This window comes from Pipra filicauda, unplaced genomic scaffold (genome assembly GCF_003945595.2).
Source record: "Pipra filicauda isolate LSUMZ 115617 unplaced genomic scaffold, ASM394559v2 scaffold326_size819446_pilon, whole genome shotgun sequence".
Lineage (NCBI taxonomy): Eukaryota > Metazoa > Chordata > Aves > Passeriformes > Pipridae > Pipra > Pipra filicauda.
This window is the reverse complement of record NW_024104450.1, coordinates 235,121-255,912: the sequence shown is the minus strand read 5'-3', so window position 1 is coordinate 255,912 and position 20,792 is coordinate 235,121. Positions and strand designations below refer to the sequence as shown.

The window sequence follows — 20,792 nt, the reverse complement described above, 5'->3', positions numbered from 1 at the left end:
ATTTCGCTAAATAACTGTTCTTCAACGTGTTAAACTCTGGCACCTTGGCTTTTTGGATCCCAAGATCGTCAAGTCTGAGTGATCATATCTTTGCGCCTAAAAGCAGGAAATGGAGGGATGGCTCAGACACAGTGTACTTAACTGTTTTGTAGGTTTTGAAGGTGCAAACTTCAGACATAGCTTTAAAACACTTTTCATGCTCTGATAACCCATGTAAGTTACAATCCCCAGGCCGTACTTTCCTTGCTCAACGTACAGAAGAAGGGATGAAGTACTGTGTTTTGCATGATGTCTGTACATACGTACACCTGGTATACACTAGGCTCCAGAGAGGACATTGATGCATAATTCAAAAAAATGCCAGTGGTTTCCAAAGGAACAAGCAAGTGAATCTCATGAGCTCAGAAACTAGCAGGGAAGATCTAAAAAAACAATCCCTCAGCAAGTGCTACAAGGACTTTTGCTAAATGTGAGGAGTTTAGAGACTGTGCCGAAACTCACAACAGGAAGGAGTGGAGAAACAATGAAAGACAACGCCTGTGGGGTAAGCTTCATTCTGTGGTGATACCATTGACTTATACTTTCTGATACCGGTGCATTTATCAATGGCAATTTCTGAACCATACTCTGTCACAGCAATCAATAAACCACACTGTTCATGAAAGTTCATTGAGTGTGACCAGACTTATGGTACTGAGTCGGTTCTAATCAGAAATAAGGCCTAGTCATGCCCACCCCCTCTGATCTCTGAGAACCAGCTGGAACATGGGGGGAGGGGGGGGCGTATTTTCTTCCAAATTTTGTACTTTAAAAATATTATCTGTGAATCTGTATTGTGAAGGTCTTTCAGATACTTGAACAGACAGATAATATGCCAATTAGGACAGGGAGGATCTAGCTGCCCTGCTATGTCTGCAGACAACCTAGAAAGCAAGGGGGTCTCCCTTTCCTAAATTTTTATGTGACAGAAGGACACAGGGTCAGGGAAGAGAACCCTGAAAGGAGACCAACCTGCTGCCAAAGTGTCAAAGATCCTCCAGAGGCTCCATCAGGGAGAGCTTGGGAGGAACAGCCTCCTCCCCCTTGAACTAGGGCAGACCACAGGATGTCTGCTCAGTCACAGGAAGGTCTGAATTTCTGAAGGTCTGCTTCTCCAGCTCAATCCTCAGGAGATGTCACAAGCACTACAGCTGTGCTCTGAACCTTTCCCAGGTAATAGCTGTTTGGCCCCTTGATCTCTTCAGTTTTCCTCCTCACAGCATGAGACAGGAGACATGTACAATCTGCTTGTTTTCAGTATGGGCTCTGCAGGTGAAAGATTCCCATTGCATCAGTGTGCTCAGAAAATCTGGAGGAGTAGGGGGTATGAACAGCACAGCCATGATGTCTTCTGAAAAGGATCAGTGGCTCAGACAAGCTGCAGGGATTCATGTCTTTAAATACTAGTTGCATAGAACATAGATCCTACACCTGTCCCAGTGTAAGTACTAATCAAATTTCCAAATTTTCAAGAAGTTAGATGAAATTTCCAACTTATTTCCAATAAGAAAGAATTAAATTTCTAAATTTCTCAGTGAGCTTGCTAAGAAACTGCTTATATACTCAGCTTTGCTCTCTAATCCAGAAAAGGGTTAGAAAAGGTATCTGCTGAAACTACTGATAATACAACAGACTTCAAATAGAGACAGTGAACGGTACATGAAAATTTTGTAACACTGAAGAGGGCACTGCCTCCCTCTCTGAGCTCTGGCTTCAGCTTCCCTCATAGAGGGCTGAGGGAAAACAGTACTCAGTCCTGCTCAGGATTTTATTTCTCTTCACAAATCTGGTAAACAGAAAATAATTCGTTTTCATTTGAATCTTGCTTACTACAGCTAGGGGATGACACAGGCACCACAGGCATGCCACCATGGAGCAATGTGTTTCTACAAAGCAACACAGAGCAGTTAATGAATGCTTCTCACAGCTCATTAATGAAATGCTGACAGTTACTTGGATCACTCTCTGTTTTCTCCCAGTCGAGGCTGTAACTTCACCTGTGTAAATCACGAGAGCAGGCTTAATCCTGGTGTGGCCAAGGGAGATATGTGTTCTCAAAGACAACCTGACTTTGCTTCTTGTCTTCTCCACCTATTTTTTGATTTATGCCACATCACCCTTGTAGAGAACTACTGGCAGTTTTCCTCTGGGTGGACTTTCAGGGGCTGCAGAGCAGCATCCTGTCAGGTGCGCTGGTGGTAACAGGGAGCATATCTCGGAGAAATTGTGGGAAACATTAATCAAAAAGTCAGACAATAGCAGACATACCACAGAAACTGTTATCTCAGTTATTGCAGGAATTGCAGTTCAGGTTTGCTGTGGGCTGGCAGTGTCCTCTCTGATACACAGACCTCAAACCAGCCATTTTTCATTGGATTTCCTGAATAAATGAAGGAAACACTCCTCAGCAATGCCCAATCTCTTGATTACAATGAAGTCATAACACTGAAATGGCTAATTCAGAAGGACAGTCTGGCATCCATTTCTTAAGACATAATGATCATTTGGAGGGGGTAGAGGACACTGCAGAACCTCCTGTGTCTTATGGCAGTTTCAACTTCAAGTAAATATGATCCTAAAATACCAGAGTGACAAAAAATACTGCTGAGGGAAACACAAATAGGTCACCATGTCATAGCACGTAGTCATCACTTTGTGCAAGGTTCATTGACTTGTATGAAATGATGAAACTTAATTCCCCGGTGAGAAGTTAAAGTGGCACATGCCTATTTATAGCACACATACACACAAAGAAAACCTGTCAATCTGTACAGTGCAACTTTCATCTCATTTTTCAGTCACCCTGAGTATTTTTGCTTACAGAAAACAGAAATAGATGGCAAACTAATTTACTCATTGACTTCATTCTCCCATTCAAAATGTTACCATCATTCAGAAATAGCAGAGGACGCAAAGTCATCCCTTATTGCAGAACTCAGTATACTGCACGTATTAGGGTTACTCTTTGGTTGCAGTGGGTGTTTTTTTCTTTACAAAAATATCCCTGTAAATGCAATACGTAAAAATTATCTCCAGCTCCAGAAAGTTTATGCTGAAATTACGCTAATGTTTAATTCTCTATTACATAAAACATGAGCTGACACTGTACGTATTGTCATAAACACTTCATGAAACACACTCTTGGTCATATTTAATGTAGTAGAAATTGTTTGCTAAAAGAGCAGATCAGTTAGCATCTATTGGCTTACATTCTGCAATCCCCACTAGCCAGACCATGCAAACAATTTCCATTTTGATGGTCAGACATAAAAATGGGAGAAAAAACTTAGAGCTATAATAGAGTTATTCTCTAGCAAATCATGGAAAAGTTTTAATTAGATGTTGTGAAATTCAGTTCCAAAGTGCAGTGTTGGACTATCAATTTTAAAATGTAAGATGTTTAATTCAATCTATTTGATTAATTGTATACACAAAAATGGCAACAGAAATTTTGTGCAATTTAATGAACAAATATTTTTCATTTTTTCTTAACAGAGTCATCCAGCTAAGCAGTCACACAGGTCTAACAAGGATTTCAAAGACTCATTCTTTTTCCTTTGGGCCAAAAAGTTTCTTTCCCAGCTGCTCTCACTCTCTAAATTACTCACAGATTGTCCTAGTTAGAACAGCTGGGATCAGCTTATCACTGTGTAGATGTAACCCAAACTGTGTATTCTACACCCTCCATGCCATTTCCCCTAAACTGTTATCAATAGACCATTTGCAGCAGCTGCCCAGAGCATGCCTAACCCCTCAGGCTATAAGCTGGGTGTTAAGAGGCCTGCAAGATAGGAGAATGCTCCTGTCATCACACCCATTGTGGAACTCCCCGCCCTGAGGGAGGTACTGGGTATTCCTGCCTGAACATGAGGATACATAATCTTGGGGGCTTGGGACTTCTGTACTGCTCGTGGGATCCAGAGAAGGACTGTGACCGTCACTCTCGACCAGACTGCGATCACCAATTTCAACCAGACTGTGATCACCACTCTTGACCAGACTGCAACAGCACTCTCACCAACAGGTTTTCCCTCTCCTTTTACTTTGGACTCAGAGGGACCACGTGGGGCTCAGCACAGGGAGAGGGGGGCCCAACGAACACCACTCTATTCATGCCCCAGGGTGCTGAGTTATACATTTGGATTTTGTGGGTTAAAACCAATTGTTTGTCTCTATAATTGTATTTATTGTATTATTTTTGTTACATTGTTCTGATTTATAATCTCTCTTTTGAGTTAGGTTCCTTTCCGCTGCTGGTTTACCTTTAAACCAACACACAGGTGAACTTCTGGATTCTGAAGAAATTCTTCTGCTCTGATTGCAGTCCTCCAATTCTGTGAGGAAGGAATGGATATTCACAGGTGTGTCAGTACTCCAGCCAAAGCAGAGGCTCACCTACAAATCACAGAAGTACTAATCTAGATAAAATTAATACAACCTTGGCTTGAAATTGAATATAGCTGTACTAAAATAATGTAAAAATAGCATGTAAGTATTTTGTAATACTGTGAGTCAGGCACAGTTTTAGATAAGGATGTGAGCATCATGGTCATCCAAAAGGCCACAGTGGGTAAAGTTACACATAAAGGATGAATGGGAAGGAAAAATAAATCAAAATAAATAGAACAGTGAGCAGAACAGATATCCTTCCCCTGTGGAAAGGGAGAACAACAGCATAAATACAGACATGAGGAAGGAGAACCTGAGAAGAAAGAAATCAAATTCTATTTAGTTCTGATTTTTTTCGCTGAGGGTCTCTCAAACCTGCTCACCTTGATTTCAGGACAAGCAACCACCAACCCTATGGGCTCACTCTTTGACAGCTCCGCACCACTGTAAAACTCCCAGCTAATTTATAATACAATTGTTTGAGTTAATAGTTCAGTATATAACAAATATTGATTAACATTGTGTGAGAACTGCCCAACAGTACCAAGTGCATGGTTAATTAATTAATTCAATAAAGTTTAAAACTCGCTTGATTTGTCAGTCTCCTCAACACTCCTATCAGAGCAATCCCTAGTTCTCTGAGTTGTATAGATAGATACATACACATGTATTTTGTTGCAACTGCAACGGTATAAGTAGGAATAAACATTTTATCATGTATACAGGATCTCCCAAAAAATGAGCCAAATCTAAACTGACATCTAGCAAATGCATACAATTCTAAATTTAAACCACACAGGTTGAAGTGGGTAACACCTGAATATTACTAGGACATTATTAGCAATTTATTGTATCTGGTAAGCCATAATTTATTTTTAAAATATACTTGAAAATTATGTTTCTTTTCTGACTTGTCAATTGATATGTTTCCTTATAGTAGAGCACTCAAGCAACCTCACATACAGAAAACTGCTGATTCAAGGAATGAGTTAAAAACCAAAACAGCGACTCTACTGTATAGGAACATTGTTGTAACTAATGATAGCCTTGTGACCTTTACACTAGTTTTTGTTCTTGTTTCTCAGACCAAACCAGCATCAATATTTTGTTTAACAAAAAAATTAAGCCACAAAGATTTGTATGAAAAGGAGAGGATTGCCTGGATCTAGGTAAAAAGAAAAAGGAGGGGGGGGGGGGGAAGAGGAATGCAAAGATTAAGAGAGAGTTTCTAGAATGGGGGGAAATGAGGAAACTGGCAAGTGGAAGATGAAGTGAGTTTTTGGCTATGCTCTTAGTTGATGTATTCAAAGAAATGTTGCATAGGAAAACACACTGTTGGCAAAGGGGAGCAGCAAACCTTCACCAATGGCTATATGCAGAAGTGCTCCTCCAAGGACAGCAGTTCCCTTTGTATTGACCAGACACAACAGGCTGGCAAACCCCTCCATGTCAAATTTGGAACACAGGTGGTCTGCTCTTTAAAAGGGACCTGACACATAAAATTGATGGGAACTTGCTGTTATTCATGCCTTGAAAACTCTCGCTTGAAGATCACAGGCTACTCTTTGGTTTCTGGTCACACATGTGGATTAAAAGATTCCTTAATGTCACTGATAGTGGAGACAGGAATTCACTGGTCAGCAGTCCCCAATGTGAAAAGTTTTGAGTTCCATCAGCCTGATGCAATGCTTGATTTGCCTGATCAATCCCACGTAGGAGATTGATTGATTGTAGGAGCATTCAGTGCTCCTCCCCTCCCAATAGAACTTGACTCTGTTGTTTGTAATGATTGGATTTCTCTACTGTCTAAATGCATAGAAACAATGATCCTTCCATTATTACATATGACTATACCATAATATTAATTTTAAATGATCCATGAAAGCAAAGAAAGCAGACAAGAATCTATCCAGGCCCCTGACACTTTAGATTGTTAAAATTAGACAACAAAGTTGCAGCTTCCAGATAAATGCCTTTTCTAATAATTTGGCACCCAAGACAGAGTTTAGAGTGCAAGTGATTATATAAAGACTACTTGTGTGTCAAACTTTCTGCAATAAACTCACTTGCACAATTCTTTTCAACTGATCAGTTATCTAGCCACAAGAAAAAAAAAAACCCAAACCTCAAACAGCATCTAGTAACAGAGCTTGAAGTAAGAAGGGAAGTAATTTTCAGCATTGAAGTAAGAAGGAAAGTAAGAAGGGCAGTAGTTTTCAGAAACAGATTCAAGACGTAAGCCTCAGCATTTTTGCTCACATTTAACAGAAGTACCTTGAACACCATTTTAAACAAAATTTTTAAATAAAGTCTGCTCTGAATTGGGTTTAGTCATCTTTCAAAATATAGTTAAATCAAAGGGTTTTGCTGTATATAGGTTTATTATCATGGGATTTTTTTGGGACATGCAATTCGCTCCTGGATCTTCTGAAGTCTTTCCTGTTCCAACCTTTAAAGCAGCTTACAGCCTATCATCCAAGCATGACCATCTGTTAGAAAAAAAAAAAAAATTAAATGTGACAACATTTTTCTCTCAGGATTTCTCACTTATGTGAAATACTTAGGATCAGAGACTCTGAGTTTGGCAGGCTGATTTACTGCAGTTTAGGATTTGGTCCTATTGGTAATGACAAGGTACAGTCAGTGAAGCTGTTAGAAAAGAATGATTTCAGTATGTCCCACTTCATAAATCAAGCAGCAAACCTTACATTTTCTCACTGCAGATGCCATAAGAAATAACCATTTGCACCAAAAGTCTCTCACTGTCTGGGAAGTTAGCCTACCTGGATCTTCCCTTTATTTTGTAGGAAAATCTTTGGAGGCTCAGGTTGTGTCTGTTTCTTGGCCTTCCCTGCAGATGAGCAGTCCCAAGCCTCCAGGCATTTCTGACCTGGGCCCAGACCACAGGCCATTCCTCACCAGCAGAATGGTGACAGGATAGCACAACTTCACTGTTGAGCTAAAAACTAGGGCAGGCTTCCCATTCACCTTCTCTCCAACAGAGAAGTTATATTGAATTTCACTCAGCATTCAGCCTGTGCACTTCATTTTTTGGCAAGCAATGCTCATTCTGACACAGCCTCGCTGTGTGAGTATACACCAGGTGAATACATACTCGCTTTAAAGCAAAGCCTTGGCTTAGAACAATATATAGTGTGTTGGGCATGTAACCTATGAGGAGAAGTTTCATTGCTTTTTTAATAAAATCTCTAGGTTCAGGGAATATGTCTTCTTTACAAAGCCTGGTGTGGGAGGAGAAACTCTCCACAAAAATTTCAGTAAGAAGTAACAATTCTTCTTTAAACTTTTTCGTCCTTTCATTTCCTGCTCAGTACATGAGTATAATATATTTCACTAAACATGATCAGACAATGGAGGAACTAATTTAATCTACTATTAATAGAAAATATTTTATTTCTTTATGCTGCATAAACTGCTCTTACCCTTGGCTAACTCCACTCCTATGAAATGAAGTTAGCAAATACCTACCACCTGTTTTTATGTTCCTCTATCCTTTTTTAATGGGGCGGGCTCTAAACTTTACTGTTATTGGAAACAAAAGCAGAAAGTAAGTAATACACACCAGTAAACATCTGTATGCACCCCAAAGAAGTTGTTTTTGTCTGTGCAACCATAGTCACTAAAAACTTTACATTCAGATTTGACTACAGCAACAATAACTGAGCAGCTGAGACTCAGATATGACCACTGTTAGATAATACACCACGTGCCACTAATACATGACAGTCATATGAAATGCCTATTAAATTTCTCCATTAAAAAATTAACATTACCTCATACTGGGAATACACATCAGAAAAATATTCTGGACCACTGCTGTGCTGTACTTGAACAGGATGACTTGCATTTACCTAGTGGAAGCCAAGCAAGTCCTGGAGAAATGCAGTTCTTCACTCCATTACCAAGTCAGATTCATTGAGAACCATTAAATGGTTTATTTATCTAAGTGGCATTTTATTGGCAATAAAACTTTCAAGCTATAACTGATATATTAGTGTGTGTATTTCTTCTCATTTGTTCTTTGCTCAATCATAATGAGTCCAAACAGGCATAGGAACAAAAACAATACCTCTAATCCTTAAATTATTTTTAACTTTTATTTTGCTCTCAGCTTCCATATAAAAGTATGGGTAGAATCTACAGATAAATATTATAGGATGCTTTGTGAAGTGTGTTTCACAGACTCATAGTCAACATAACTTCTTCATGCTAGCAGGAACAAAGAGCATGCGCTGGGGTTCAACAAACAAGAGGGATGCAAACTGTCATCACATCCTTCTTGCCAGGACTGGCTAAAAAAAAAATTCACAGAACCTTTCGTGTCACAAAATTCAGTTTACTAAGAATTACATTGTTTCCTGCGAATGCTCTGACTTTGATCAGATGTTGTCAGCACATTTAGTCCATTATGCATCACAACATAGTGTTTCATTCTGAATCCTCTAACAGCAGTTCTGAACCAACAAGCATTCCAAGGCCATTATGAGTTTCTTGACCCTTGAAATATAGAATATTTAACTCCCATTCCATAAGACTTTTCAAACTTGCCTGTGTTTTGGACTCTTGCAGAGTTCAGGAGCTGCTTATGCACTAAAGCCTGTCTGCTTTTTTTCTCAAAAGATTGGTTTTCTAATCGAAGAAGGGGACAGCAACCCATTAAATAAGATGCTTACATGTGACATTACTCAATAACATGCATATTATCTCGATGCTTTAATGAAGGGAACTTTATATGTGCTAACTTTGCCACTGACATCAAAACTAGCCACCAAGGCAATAAGTAATTTAGCAGAATCAGAAGGGGGTTGCAGATTTACTCAAACATTACACTGAGCAACACTCAAATCCATTTTACAAGAGGAATCGGAGCTGGCAATATCAGATTTCTTTTTGCTCAAAATAACCAGTGGGCTTTGAGTTTACAGTTCTCTCTCATCTGCATCTAAAGCATCCCTTGCATTACAAAATGTTTTCATTTATACCCTGTGTATTTAATAAACTTCAATACTAAATGGACTGTGATTGCCATACCAGTAAAGTAAGAGCAGTCTAGAAGTCACCTGTGAAATGAATGAGTAGAACAATAGTATCAGCTTGGCCAGAGCCTCCTCTAAACCAAGGCTGCCACCACAGCCAGACTGCACTTCTGTCCATTCCTCCACCCCCAGCTCCATGGGAAATTTGATAAGCCCACCGTCCTCATAACCTCAGAGACCTCATCCCTCAGGCAGAGTCTCACTTGCCACGGGATCCAGACAGTGCCAGTGCTAACCAGGGATGTCCCTTTGCTCTACAGGTCACCGCTGAGGACCTGAGACATCCCTCTAGGCAAGCAGCTGCCCAGCTTCACCTGGCTGAGAGCCAGCTCCATCAGAAAAGTGCAGGAGGTTGTCAGGGAGCATCCCAAGGGTCTCCAGCTGCAGTGGGGAATGAGCAGGAGTCGGAAAGGGAATCTCAAGCCTTATGATTTCACTGGTATTTCCTCTTTTTAAGCATCATTGCCTGCCGCTTCCTCTGCACCCGCCGTGTGGCGGCATCGCTCACTGCAGGACAGGTTAAACCTCAGGGCTGGGACAGTGTCACCGCTAATGCTCAGGGACAGAGAGTCTGCTTTTGAGAGCTTACTTAATGTCCATCCAGGTCTTTCTGTTTGGTGTTGTTACACCAAATCTGAGAAAACGATAATGTTATCAGGAAGTCAATAACGAGCTGCTAAAAGTGAGTGATTTTGTACTTTATACTGATTTCCTCTGTTTTCCATTCCCTTATCTTCTCACTCCCCTCCTCTCTTCCCTTTTCTCTTCCCTCTCACCACTACCTTGCCTTTCTCCCCTCCTTTTCCCTTCCTTCCTCCTTCCCTCCCTCCCTGACTCACAAAATCTGAAAATTCAGAAAACAAGACTCTGAGAAACACAAATTCCAAGGCAGTAAAAATAATTTTAAAAGCCTGAAAACAAGCTATTGAATTTTCACATCTGCATGACAGGTGGGTAAATCATTTTGTGCTTTCAGAGGAGACTCCCAATTTCAAACCCATCCGGCAGGAGGATTTTGTGCTGTGACTTCCCCTGTTTTTTAAACCATTCACATATCCCAAATTTTCCTTCAGTTGTCTATGGACAGAATTAGACTATTCCATTTGGAGAACCAGAAAACAACAGCACCAGAGTTCATCTTGGAAATGCTCTAAGTGCAGCCCCCTGTCTTTGCTAACCTGTGTTTAAGTCGAGCTCCCTAATTTATCCTCCTGTTTAAAAGTCTCAAAACAGTTTGATGCGGATACTTTCCTTTCTGGCCTTTCTTCCCTTCTCCCTCACTGCATTTGGCATATTTGGACTGGTCACATCTTGAATCTCAAGCTGCAGAAGTTTGTAACACTCGACCTCACAAATTAGGGTTTACTCCAGCAATACCTCACATTGCTGTCCCAAAAATAAAGCTTCCCATTTCATGGATGGTAAGTATTCAGATAACATGAAATTGGAAGCATTAATGGATAGTTTATGAGGCAGATTCTCTTCAATATCTCTACTGAAACAAGCTCAACTTAATGGTAAATGTGACAACATTTTTTAATGTAATTTTCCCCAGCTATATGTAATCTATACACAAGAAGGCTAGAATCTTCTTTTTCTTTTATAGATTTATCTGGCTTATGTGCATTGCAGTCTGCTTTTGATCAGAAACAGTTTGTTGACTTTTTTGTGTGTTTTCATTTGATGCTATAAATGCAAATTATCCTATATGCTACCAAAGAGGGGAAAGAAGTAATTTATATTTTAAAAAGTTCCTAAGGGAGAACATCAATGATTTAGCACTTTACAGAAAATGTATGTTTTTCTACAGGGGTAAAGGTTGTTGTTGAGCTAAATATTTTAAAACTGGACAACTATTTTCTAATGCATTGTCTCATGATGTTTAATACAGTGAGATCTTCCATGATGAAACAAATTACTGTCCTTTGATAACCTGTTAAACATTACAGTCAGTACCAATTTTGTTAGAAAAGGGAAGGTAAAAATATAGTTTTAAGTCACGTGAGTTTAGCTTATTCAAAACCAAAACATAGAATTATAGACTCATAGAATCGATGATGTTGGAAAAGCCCTCTAAGATCATCAAGTCCAACTGTTAACCCAGCACTGCCAAGCCCACCACTACACCATGTCCCCAAGTGCCACATCTAAAATTGTTACTGACTCCCCATTTGTAATGGATTATTCAGTTTACTTGTAAAGACATTCAGAGTCAGCCAGTTGCAGAGTACATGAGGTGGTGGGAAAGCTTCTTGGTACCGTATTTTGTAAACTACATGGCAATATAATAGACAAGAAAAGGCAAATAACCTGCATATGTAACAAAAAATACATTGGATTTTTAAAATAACTATAAGACATGTGAAGATACGTGCTATGAATGCTGCCTGACAGTTCAACGTGTACCACAAAATAATGCAGCTCTGGATTCTATAACAATTGAAGTGTCCAACACTGAAAATCTAGTATTTTAAATCCTTGGTTCACATATGAGTGAATGTTAAAATAAGGCATGGAAATACTCAAGTTAATGCTATGATGAAATAGTTAGTGTAATAATATCACCAGCAGGGTTTAAGCTCTTAAAAATAACCAAAAATCTCTCTACTAGATTTTCTACTTTCATGTTAGAAATGCTTTTCCAACCATTGAAATAAAATGATCATTAAAGGTTTAGAACACAGAGCACTTGCATATTCTTCATATCGTGGCTTAGAAGAGTAAAAACTGTTGATTAAACCTAAAATGCCTGGATATTAAAAAGTAGTCTTAATCTGCAGGATTTATCAGGGGACTTATATCCCTTCCTAATGGGGAAAAATAACTCATTTCAATTTCTCTCAGCCTTCTTGCTAGCAGCAGTCCAGTTCCAGACCATCTTCTCCTCACACCATTTTTCTTCTCCAGCCAACTCTTTTTTTTCATAGAAGACATAGGTTCTGATCATCCTCAGCTCTCACTGCTTTATGGCACTGTGGCAATCTTTCCAAGGAAAACACTTTAGGCCATTGCTCTAGTGAATATAAATCTCTGTGCTTCTATTGACTCCAGTGTAACCACTGAGATTTACATCTGCCCAGAGTGTATGTGTATGAATTTCAGTGCACTTTAGATGCCACCTCAGAGCAAGGATCTGTATCCACTTAAATTTGTGGCAGCAGTTAGTTGGTGAAGAGTCAAGTTTTAAACAGATGTCTGTTTTATTAGAAGTTAAACAAGTTGTCTGAAGTATCTGTATTCAGTTCTCAGCTGAGTTGACTATTCATGCCTTCAAGTGACTTCTATGACATGAGGGAGAATATTCATATAAAAATATATGTTTCACACAGCATATTAACCATGCAATATCAAAGAAATTTCATGTATCAATATATCATGTTGATATCCCCTAATTTTAAGTTTGAAATAAATTACAATATGCAAAATGCACTAAATATGACTGAGAATTTTTTTTTTCTAACAGAGAATATTTATCCCAATTAAAAAACAAAAACAAAACCAAAAAGAAACCTGCAATGAACTTTTAGGGCATATCTGCTTCTGATGAATATCTGATATTAGAATTGCAGTTAGCTAGATGAAGCTAGATTTTCTTTTTCCTTCAGCCTGAGACACAGAAAAACCTGAATTCCTTGGATGTCAGTGGAGATGTGTCAATTTAAGCAAGCTGCAATTCAGCTATCCAGCCTCTACAGGGCTGCCTGAGAAGCACAGAGGAGTGAAGAAGTAATCTTAAAATACTGAGACAAGGCTTTTTACATATCAATCCACCTCCTATCAGATTATATACTTAAAAGGACCACATAGATATGGGGAAAACCGCCAACCAAACACAAGACAAATCACCATACCATCTAGCTAAATTTGAGACAGAGAGCTATAAACAGTAAAATAAATAGAGAAGGGTTGTTTAAAAGCTACAAACTAAGGAAGAGAATGTTCTTTGATGAGTAATGATAAAGCAGTTAGTAATACATACACACAGATGTCACAGAAAATTAACAAAAGTGAAACTGTAGCTTCCATGTTCAGCCTTCTGCACTATAGGAAGGATCTTTTTGCCACTGAAGTTTTGCTTCAGACATTTCTGTGATTTCAGGCAGAAGGGAGAACTGTTGTTCAAGACAGTCCCATCATTTTAGGGTCACTTGTCTAGAGTCAAAGATAGAAATGTTGGCTCCCATTTCCTGCTGACTGGTAAAACTTGCTCAAGAAGAACTGCAGAAGCTTCAGAAAGACATAGGAGAAAAAACAACTTACCTATCTTGGGGAAAAGCATTTAAAATAGTTGCTGAAAATCTGAGTGAGGTAATGTAAATCAGTTCCCTTTTTTAGATATTATCATAAGGTAAATAGACTTCAAATAGCTGTGTAAATCAGTGCTTTAAAATAAGCATGAATTTGAGGATTCAAACCCATTTTTTCCTAATGTTTCATTAAAAGAAGGCATTCCATAAAGCTACATACATTTTAATAGACTCTATTGCAGCAGTTTATTAAAAGCTACTCTTGTGGATTAACCCCCATAGCAGCTTAGCTCCACACAACCACTCACTCCCCTGACTGTGATGAGGGAGAGAATCCAAAGGGCAAAAGTGGAAAAACTCATGCAAAATAAGGAATTTCATAGAATCGTGGAATTGTAAAGATTGGAAACGATCTTTGAAATCATCAAGTCCATCCGCCAACCCAACACCACCACGATGTTCACCATGAAACCATGTCCTCAAAGTGCCATATTCACACATTTTTGGAACACTTCCAGGGCTGATGACTCCACAACTTCCATGCATAGTCTGTTCCCATGCTTTACAACACTTTCCATGAAAAAAAATTTCCTAATATCCAACCTAAACCTCCTCTGGCTCAACTTGAGGCCATTTCCTCTCATCCTGTCAATTGTTACCTAGGAGAAGAGCCCAACATCCACCTCACTAAACGTTCTTTCAGGAAGTTGTAGAGAGAGAGAAGGTCCCCCCCGGGGCTCCATTTCTCCAGGCTGAGACCTCCCAGCTCCTTCAGCTGCTCCTCATCAGAGCTGTGCTCCAGGCCCTTCCCCAGCTCCATTCCCTTCTCTGGACACAATCCAGCACTTCAATGTCTTTCTTGTCATGAGTGGCCTGAAAGTGAAAGCAGGATTTGAGGTGTGGCCTCACCAGTGCTCAATACAGGAGTGGAATATCCCTTGTGTCACTTGGGGTCAACTGTCCCAGCTGCGTCACCTCCCAGATCCTTGTCCACTCCCAGCCTTCTTGCACGTGCAGAGAAGACCTGGACACTGTGCCAGAACTACTCAGCAACACCTAAGGATCCAGTTTATCATCAAGACACTTTTGGTCACAAATCCAACACACAGCACCATTCAAACTACAATGAAGGAACTTGACTGTATCAAAGACAAAACCAGTAAACCTGCATAGACTGTCTAGGAAGCATAGGCACATTTGTAAACCCAACCTTTTTAACCTAAAAATGGACACAACAACCTTCAAAATATTAAGTATTTGTTCCAGCATTAGATAAACTTCAAATCCGCAAAAGGTTTTCATGAAAACAAGATTGTCACTTTTCAACCAGCTGTGTTTCAAATCTCATTCTTTTGAAGACTTTACTCCTCTTTGCTAAACAAATAATTATTTTTTTAAAACAATCTTTTTTGTTACAAAGGCTCCAGAGAAGGTATAGACAGCGTAAGTCTGTGAAATAAAAAGGAGAGGAATAGAATGTATAGAAATTTAGTCCTGTCTTGCCATGAGACAAAAAAAAAAAAAAAAAAAAAAAAAGAAAAAGCCAACCAACCAACCAAAAAAAAAAAAATAAAACCACAAACCAACCAACTAGCCAGCCAAAAAACACCAAACCCCAAAACCCTGGAGTCACAAGAAATGGGAAAAACCCCAACTTTTCAAAGAATATGAAAGGGACCAATGTGAAATTTGCCTTAGAATTAGGAGAGTGTGGCATTTAAATTAGGACTTGCAAAGCTTAAAAAGAACCCAAAAACCTCTACAGAGTAAACAATCAGAACTGCTCAAACGCACAGTAGAAAATGGTATAACCTGCTAGAAGGCTTGCAATCCTTTAAAGCAGTTGGAGGGAAAGGATGAGCTCGAAGGACTCACTGACATGAAAATTCTTTTGAGCTTTGTATGTACAGCGGATGAGGTCTCACTGGCAGTTCTGGTACTGCCTGTTCTCAGCACCTTATTCCCCTGTCACACACCTCATGTCAGCCAGTGACCACCACAGTGTTGTGAAACACTGCTAGAAAATTTTAAAGGTAACCTTCAGTTGTTGAGTATCGTGCTGTGGGAATGGACTGATGCTGCATGTGGAATTAAATCCTGGAAAACTATTTTTGGACTCAGAAATACCGTGGAAATTGCTAGATCGAACCTCCCTTTTTGTTTCACAAAGAACGCCTGTTTGACATCATGAGCTTTCACAAAGTAGTCCATTAGTTCTTCAGTATCTGATGGATGTTTTTTTCTCACAGAACCTTCTGTCTTAATAATTGACATAATCAGAAATACCTTTAACTGTTGGTGAAAATACCAGGCGTTTAATTATCAAAAGTAAAGCTGGTCAAAACTGGGGTTCTTTTTTCACTTTAAGCTTTTTCTTTTTGTTTGTATTTAACATCTCATATAATTACAACAGGTTCAGTAGCCATACAAAACTCAGATTTCCACCACAGATTCATTTAAATATGTGCTAAGAATTACACAGTATTATTCACTACAGGCTTAGATTTAACATGTGCTTCTTTCTCTCCTTCCTTCTTGTTTCCACTCCAAGCTCCCTCAGTGTTCCCTGCTTCTGAGGTTGCAGACAGCTTGTTTTGGGGGAACTTTCAGTATTTCTCCATACAAACCACCAGATAGGCAAAGCCTCATTGCTGGATGAACAAAAAAATCATAGCTTACCTAAACAACACACAAGGAATTGCCCTAAACTGCAGTTGGATTAGTTGAACTGGTATTTCTTATCTATCTCCTTTATGAAATATCAAAAAAAGCCTGCAGTTTTCATTATGATGTAATGATAAAGCAACATCTTAACATAATATGCATTGAACAATCAAATTAACATGGCATGATACACCGCAAGTCTGATTTTTTTTTCCAATTTTTCATTGTTTGACATAGCAAAAGAGAGGTCTCTCAGTGCAGATTATTGGGTGGTGTCTCTATTAACAACACAGGGTTTGTGTGCTTTCCAAGAAAAACTAAAAAATTTTGATAGTTACAAGTCCCAGCATCTTTCACTCACTTGTATTTAAACCTTATTTTGCATGCAGCGTGTAAAATTCATCTGGTGACAAAAGGATGCTTCTCAGAAAATGGGAACAGGAGAGTGCTCTCCCAGATCAAGAAAAACAGGGTGTTGAGTTTATATCCCAGATCTAAAGAATCTTCCTCTGTACCTGAGAAAGGTAAAACCATCATATCACTCAAATTCTCTCTGAACAGCCTCTGGAACATCCCGGTATATGTACAATAAGAGCATTACTACAAATTCTGCCCTTAGGTTATTTCTATGTCATGATTACATACAGCAGCTATTAAAAACCCCAGATAGACTGGAGTGACACAGAACAGAAGCACCAATCTGGCCCAAAAGCCTCTTCCTCTCTTAACAAGGGATGTAGTCCTCAAAGTAAAGAAATGTGGAGGGAACTAATGTCCTACAGCCGCCAGCTGCCATTACAAACACAGACACACTAAATAGATGCTGAGAGTCTCTGCTCATAGCAGTACTTTGACACTCAAAATTATCTTGGTTTTCTGTGATCTAACACTTTGTAGCACATAAAATATTCTTCTTCCTCCCATTCTGGACACCAACCCACACAACCATTCATGCAACTCCCCTCTTTTCTGTTCCACAGGAGATGTAGGCACTGCATAATCATCTACTAATTCACATTTCTATTTGCATCAACTTTAGTAAGACCATGCAAACTAATTTTTAATTTATCCACTGAAATTCTGAAGGTTACTGGAGGAAATATTTCAAAGTAAGTGGATGACACATAGAGCACCAATCCAGTTTCACGTTGTTCAGACAATTATACATATACACAGTCCATAAGACAGAAGAACATTTGCAAGCCTAAAAAGTTAATGAGACTGAAGTCTGGATATGCCCCAGTCCTGTCTCTGCAACCCATTTCTGTCCTTCAAAGCTGTTGTTGGTATTCACAAAATCCGTCAGGCTTTCTTTAGCACCTATAATAAGATAATGACTTCAGAAAAATGGTGAAGCTGTGCTATGACCCCTAAAACACTCAAAGTCTCCCATCAGTTCATCATCCCACACAATTTCTCAACTGTTTCCTCAAATTGAATTATTTTAGAATGCTAGTTATGGCTTCATTTTTGTTTTTTCAAAGTCCTCACTTACTCGATTTGAATCACTCACTTTACTGCTGATTTATCCACATGCAACTGAAGCAGAATTTTACCATGGGTACCTTTAACTTTTTGACAAAACAAAAATAAAACTTCAAAACAAAATAAAGCCAAAAAGAATCCAGGTGGTAATGAAAACTTAAGCAGCTTTCATTGTAAAGGCTACATGCTAATTTCACCAGAATCTCTAGGCTGCAGCTAAAGGCAGCCTTCACAAATGCAACTGCAACATCTCTGTCTGTAGCTAGAAACACAATCCATTTTTAACCTTGTTTAAATAAAACAGTAAATTAATGGCTAACATATCTCCAGATGCTGTTCTCCATCTCCAGACTCTTCTTCCTTTCCTACCTCCCATCCTCCATCCCTTTCCTTTCTGGGATTTGGTACCCTCTAGCTTCTTACACAAAGAGCTACTTGTGCCTCGGGAGTCCTTGGAAGCCACCAGTCAGCTGCCAGAGGAAACCCCCAGGTTTCTTGATGAATTCACTCTCCTCTAGTTTTTATCAAGCCATCCAGTCCCCAAGGCTGCCTTTTCCTGCAGCAAGTAAATCTGCTACTTTCAAAGTTACACCAGGAAACAAACCTCCCCTCTGCCACAAGCCCTGTCCCCCTCAGCACTGTCTGTCTTTTAATTACGTGCCCCTGGCTCCAGTCCTGAACCCAAGTTCTTCAGGATGTTTCTTTATAGACATTTCCAAGTCAGAAATAGAGAGCATGCAATTCAACAGCCTTTTTTGTAATACTGCCCTTTCAGGGTGGAGCCAATTTGAAATTAAATGAACTGGAGCTTGACTTGTCAGTCAAACCAGGTAGTGAAGAGTTGTGTTACTTGACTGAGACATATCTATGCTACAGATCAGTACCAAGGTACATGAAGTTTCAAGATAAGTGTGAAGCTCAGGAGGATTTCAGATATATTCACTCTTGTGAAATCAGTCCACACAAGCAAATACACATCAGAGTCTCATTTCCATCTACACATTTAATTGTGTATGGCTTGGGGCTTGCAACAAGCATAAGCTTTACTTGTTTGTGTATATTTAGCATTTCTTAAGACACAACGGCTTAAGGTCAGCTTCTTAACTAGTATGAGATGTGCAGAAGGCCAGAAGGGACTAGACCCTGGCCTGGCTGCTTATGTAAGAAAACTTTGGATGCTTATCAGGTTGACAAAAGCACAGGGAAAACAGTAATTTCAAGTGCTGAAATTTTAAACTGCATATCACATACATATTTTAACAGAAAAGTGTATCAACCACTAGAATAACAACTAGCTAGGTGGAATGACCATGGAGAATATCCCACTGCCTGATCTTTTGAAACAGAGCAGTATTTTTCTATAACAAATGCTCCAGTTCCAGTAAAAGTCATCATACTTGACACAGGAATCATCTGCTGAAATTCTGAGGTTCATTTTACGTGGGAAGTCAGACAGGCTGATTGCAATAATGGCTCCTTCTGGCCCTAAAATCTATAAAATTATTAAGTCCATGGAGCAATGTCAGTTCATATCCAGCTGCTTATGTGAATCTGAAGGACACAGTCCTATAGTGGGGCTATGCCTCATTAGCTATAAGTCTCTGTAGTGTGTTCATCATTTGGTAGACACGAACACAAACTCAGCTGCTCAGCTCACTGCACAGGGAGTAACATTTTTTAAAGGGCTGCCTCAAAAAGAAAAATAAAAGTACGTGGTATTCTAAAATCAGATGTGAAAACATTAAAGAGAACAGAGCCTGACACAAGGGGCAAGAACTATTCAGGCAGAAGACACATGGGAAAGAAAACAGTATTTTCAGAAGGTATCTGTGGTTTCAGAAGAGCACTTTACATGATGATGTGTAAACCTCTGCAAAACTCCTCCAGCACATCACACTATGACGTGTCAGAAACCTCACTTCAATGTAGGTGAGCAACACATGGTAATATGCACAGCACAGCAAGGAAGAACCCTGTTCTCCTTGACACTGAAGGGACTCAAACCCCAGATTGCTGTTCTTTGCTAGAAAGCAAAATGTGACATTTAAATAACTTCAATTTCTCCTCTTCTGCAAGCTGATTACACAACACACATTCATGAGCTCCTGCAATCAAATAACATGCAACAGCATCACAGTTTTTTACCTGTATTTACTGAGTAGAAAGCACTACAAATAAAAACAGCATTCAGAGATGCATTGCTACATAATTCTTGTGACACTTCATGGTGCCTTTAATGCTATTCATGTCCAAGAAGTGTACATAAAAGGAACCTGTTGTAGAGTAGATTCATGGTAGCCTGACTTCAATCAGCTTTGAATGATAAATTGGAGCTTTGTTAAATGCAAAGGACTCCCATAACATGTACTCTTAAGATGTAAAATAAAAACTACAAGCCTCAGCACAGTGCGAAGTAATTATACCTCAGCCTTCTTGCTCAGGAATGAACTTCTGGATTCCGAAGAAATCCTTCTACTCTAACCACAGTCCTGCAGCTCTGTGAGGAAGGAGTGGATATTCATAGCCGAGTCAGTACTCCAGCCAAAGCAGAGGCTCACCTACTAATCACAGAAGCAAAACACGTACAACACACAAAACACATAGCAACCACCCCTTTTCTATTATCTGCTGCATCTTTCACTGTACTCTTCACATCCTATTTTGCCATCAAAAAATTTTGATCATTCCTGTGTTTGGATTATTTCTGAAAGTGAAGAAAGTTTTTGCTTGCAAATACCATTTCATTTTTAACTTCCCTTCACCTGTTTTTTTCCCCTTCCCTTGTTCAGCTAAGCTATACTCCATCTTATTCCCTTCCCTCCAGCAGCAAAGTAGGGAATGTTGCTTGTCATGAACTAGGTAACAAACATGGCCTCCAAAGAGATGTGCCTGTCCCCTCTCTGACTTTAAG

The 20,792-nt window shown here is 39.3% G+C and overlaps 1 long non-coding RNA gene across 1 annotated transcript in view; it reads right to left on the bottom strand.

The window, feature by feature from the left end:
* Window positions 1–6,757: 6,757 nt before the first annotated feature.
* The window catches only part of LOC120323716, a 49,528-nt gene continuing 35,493 nt past the window's right edge, over window positions 6,758–20,792 (bottom strand). Inside the window, exon 3 of the long non-coding RNA XR_005564479.1 lies at window positions 6,758–6,917. This is a non-coding gene — a long non-coding RNA (uncharacterized LOC120323716). The remainder of the gene's footprint in view (window positions 6,918–20,792) is intronic.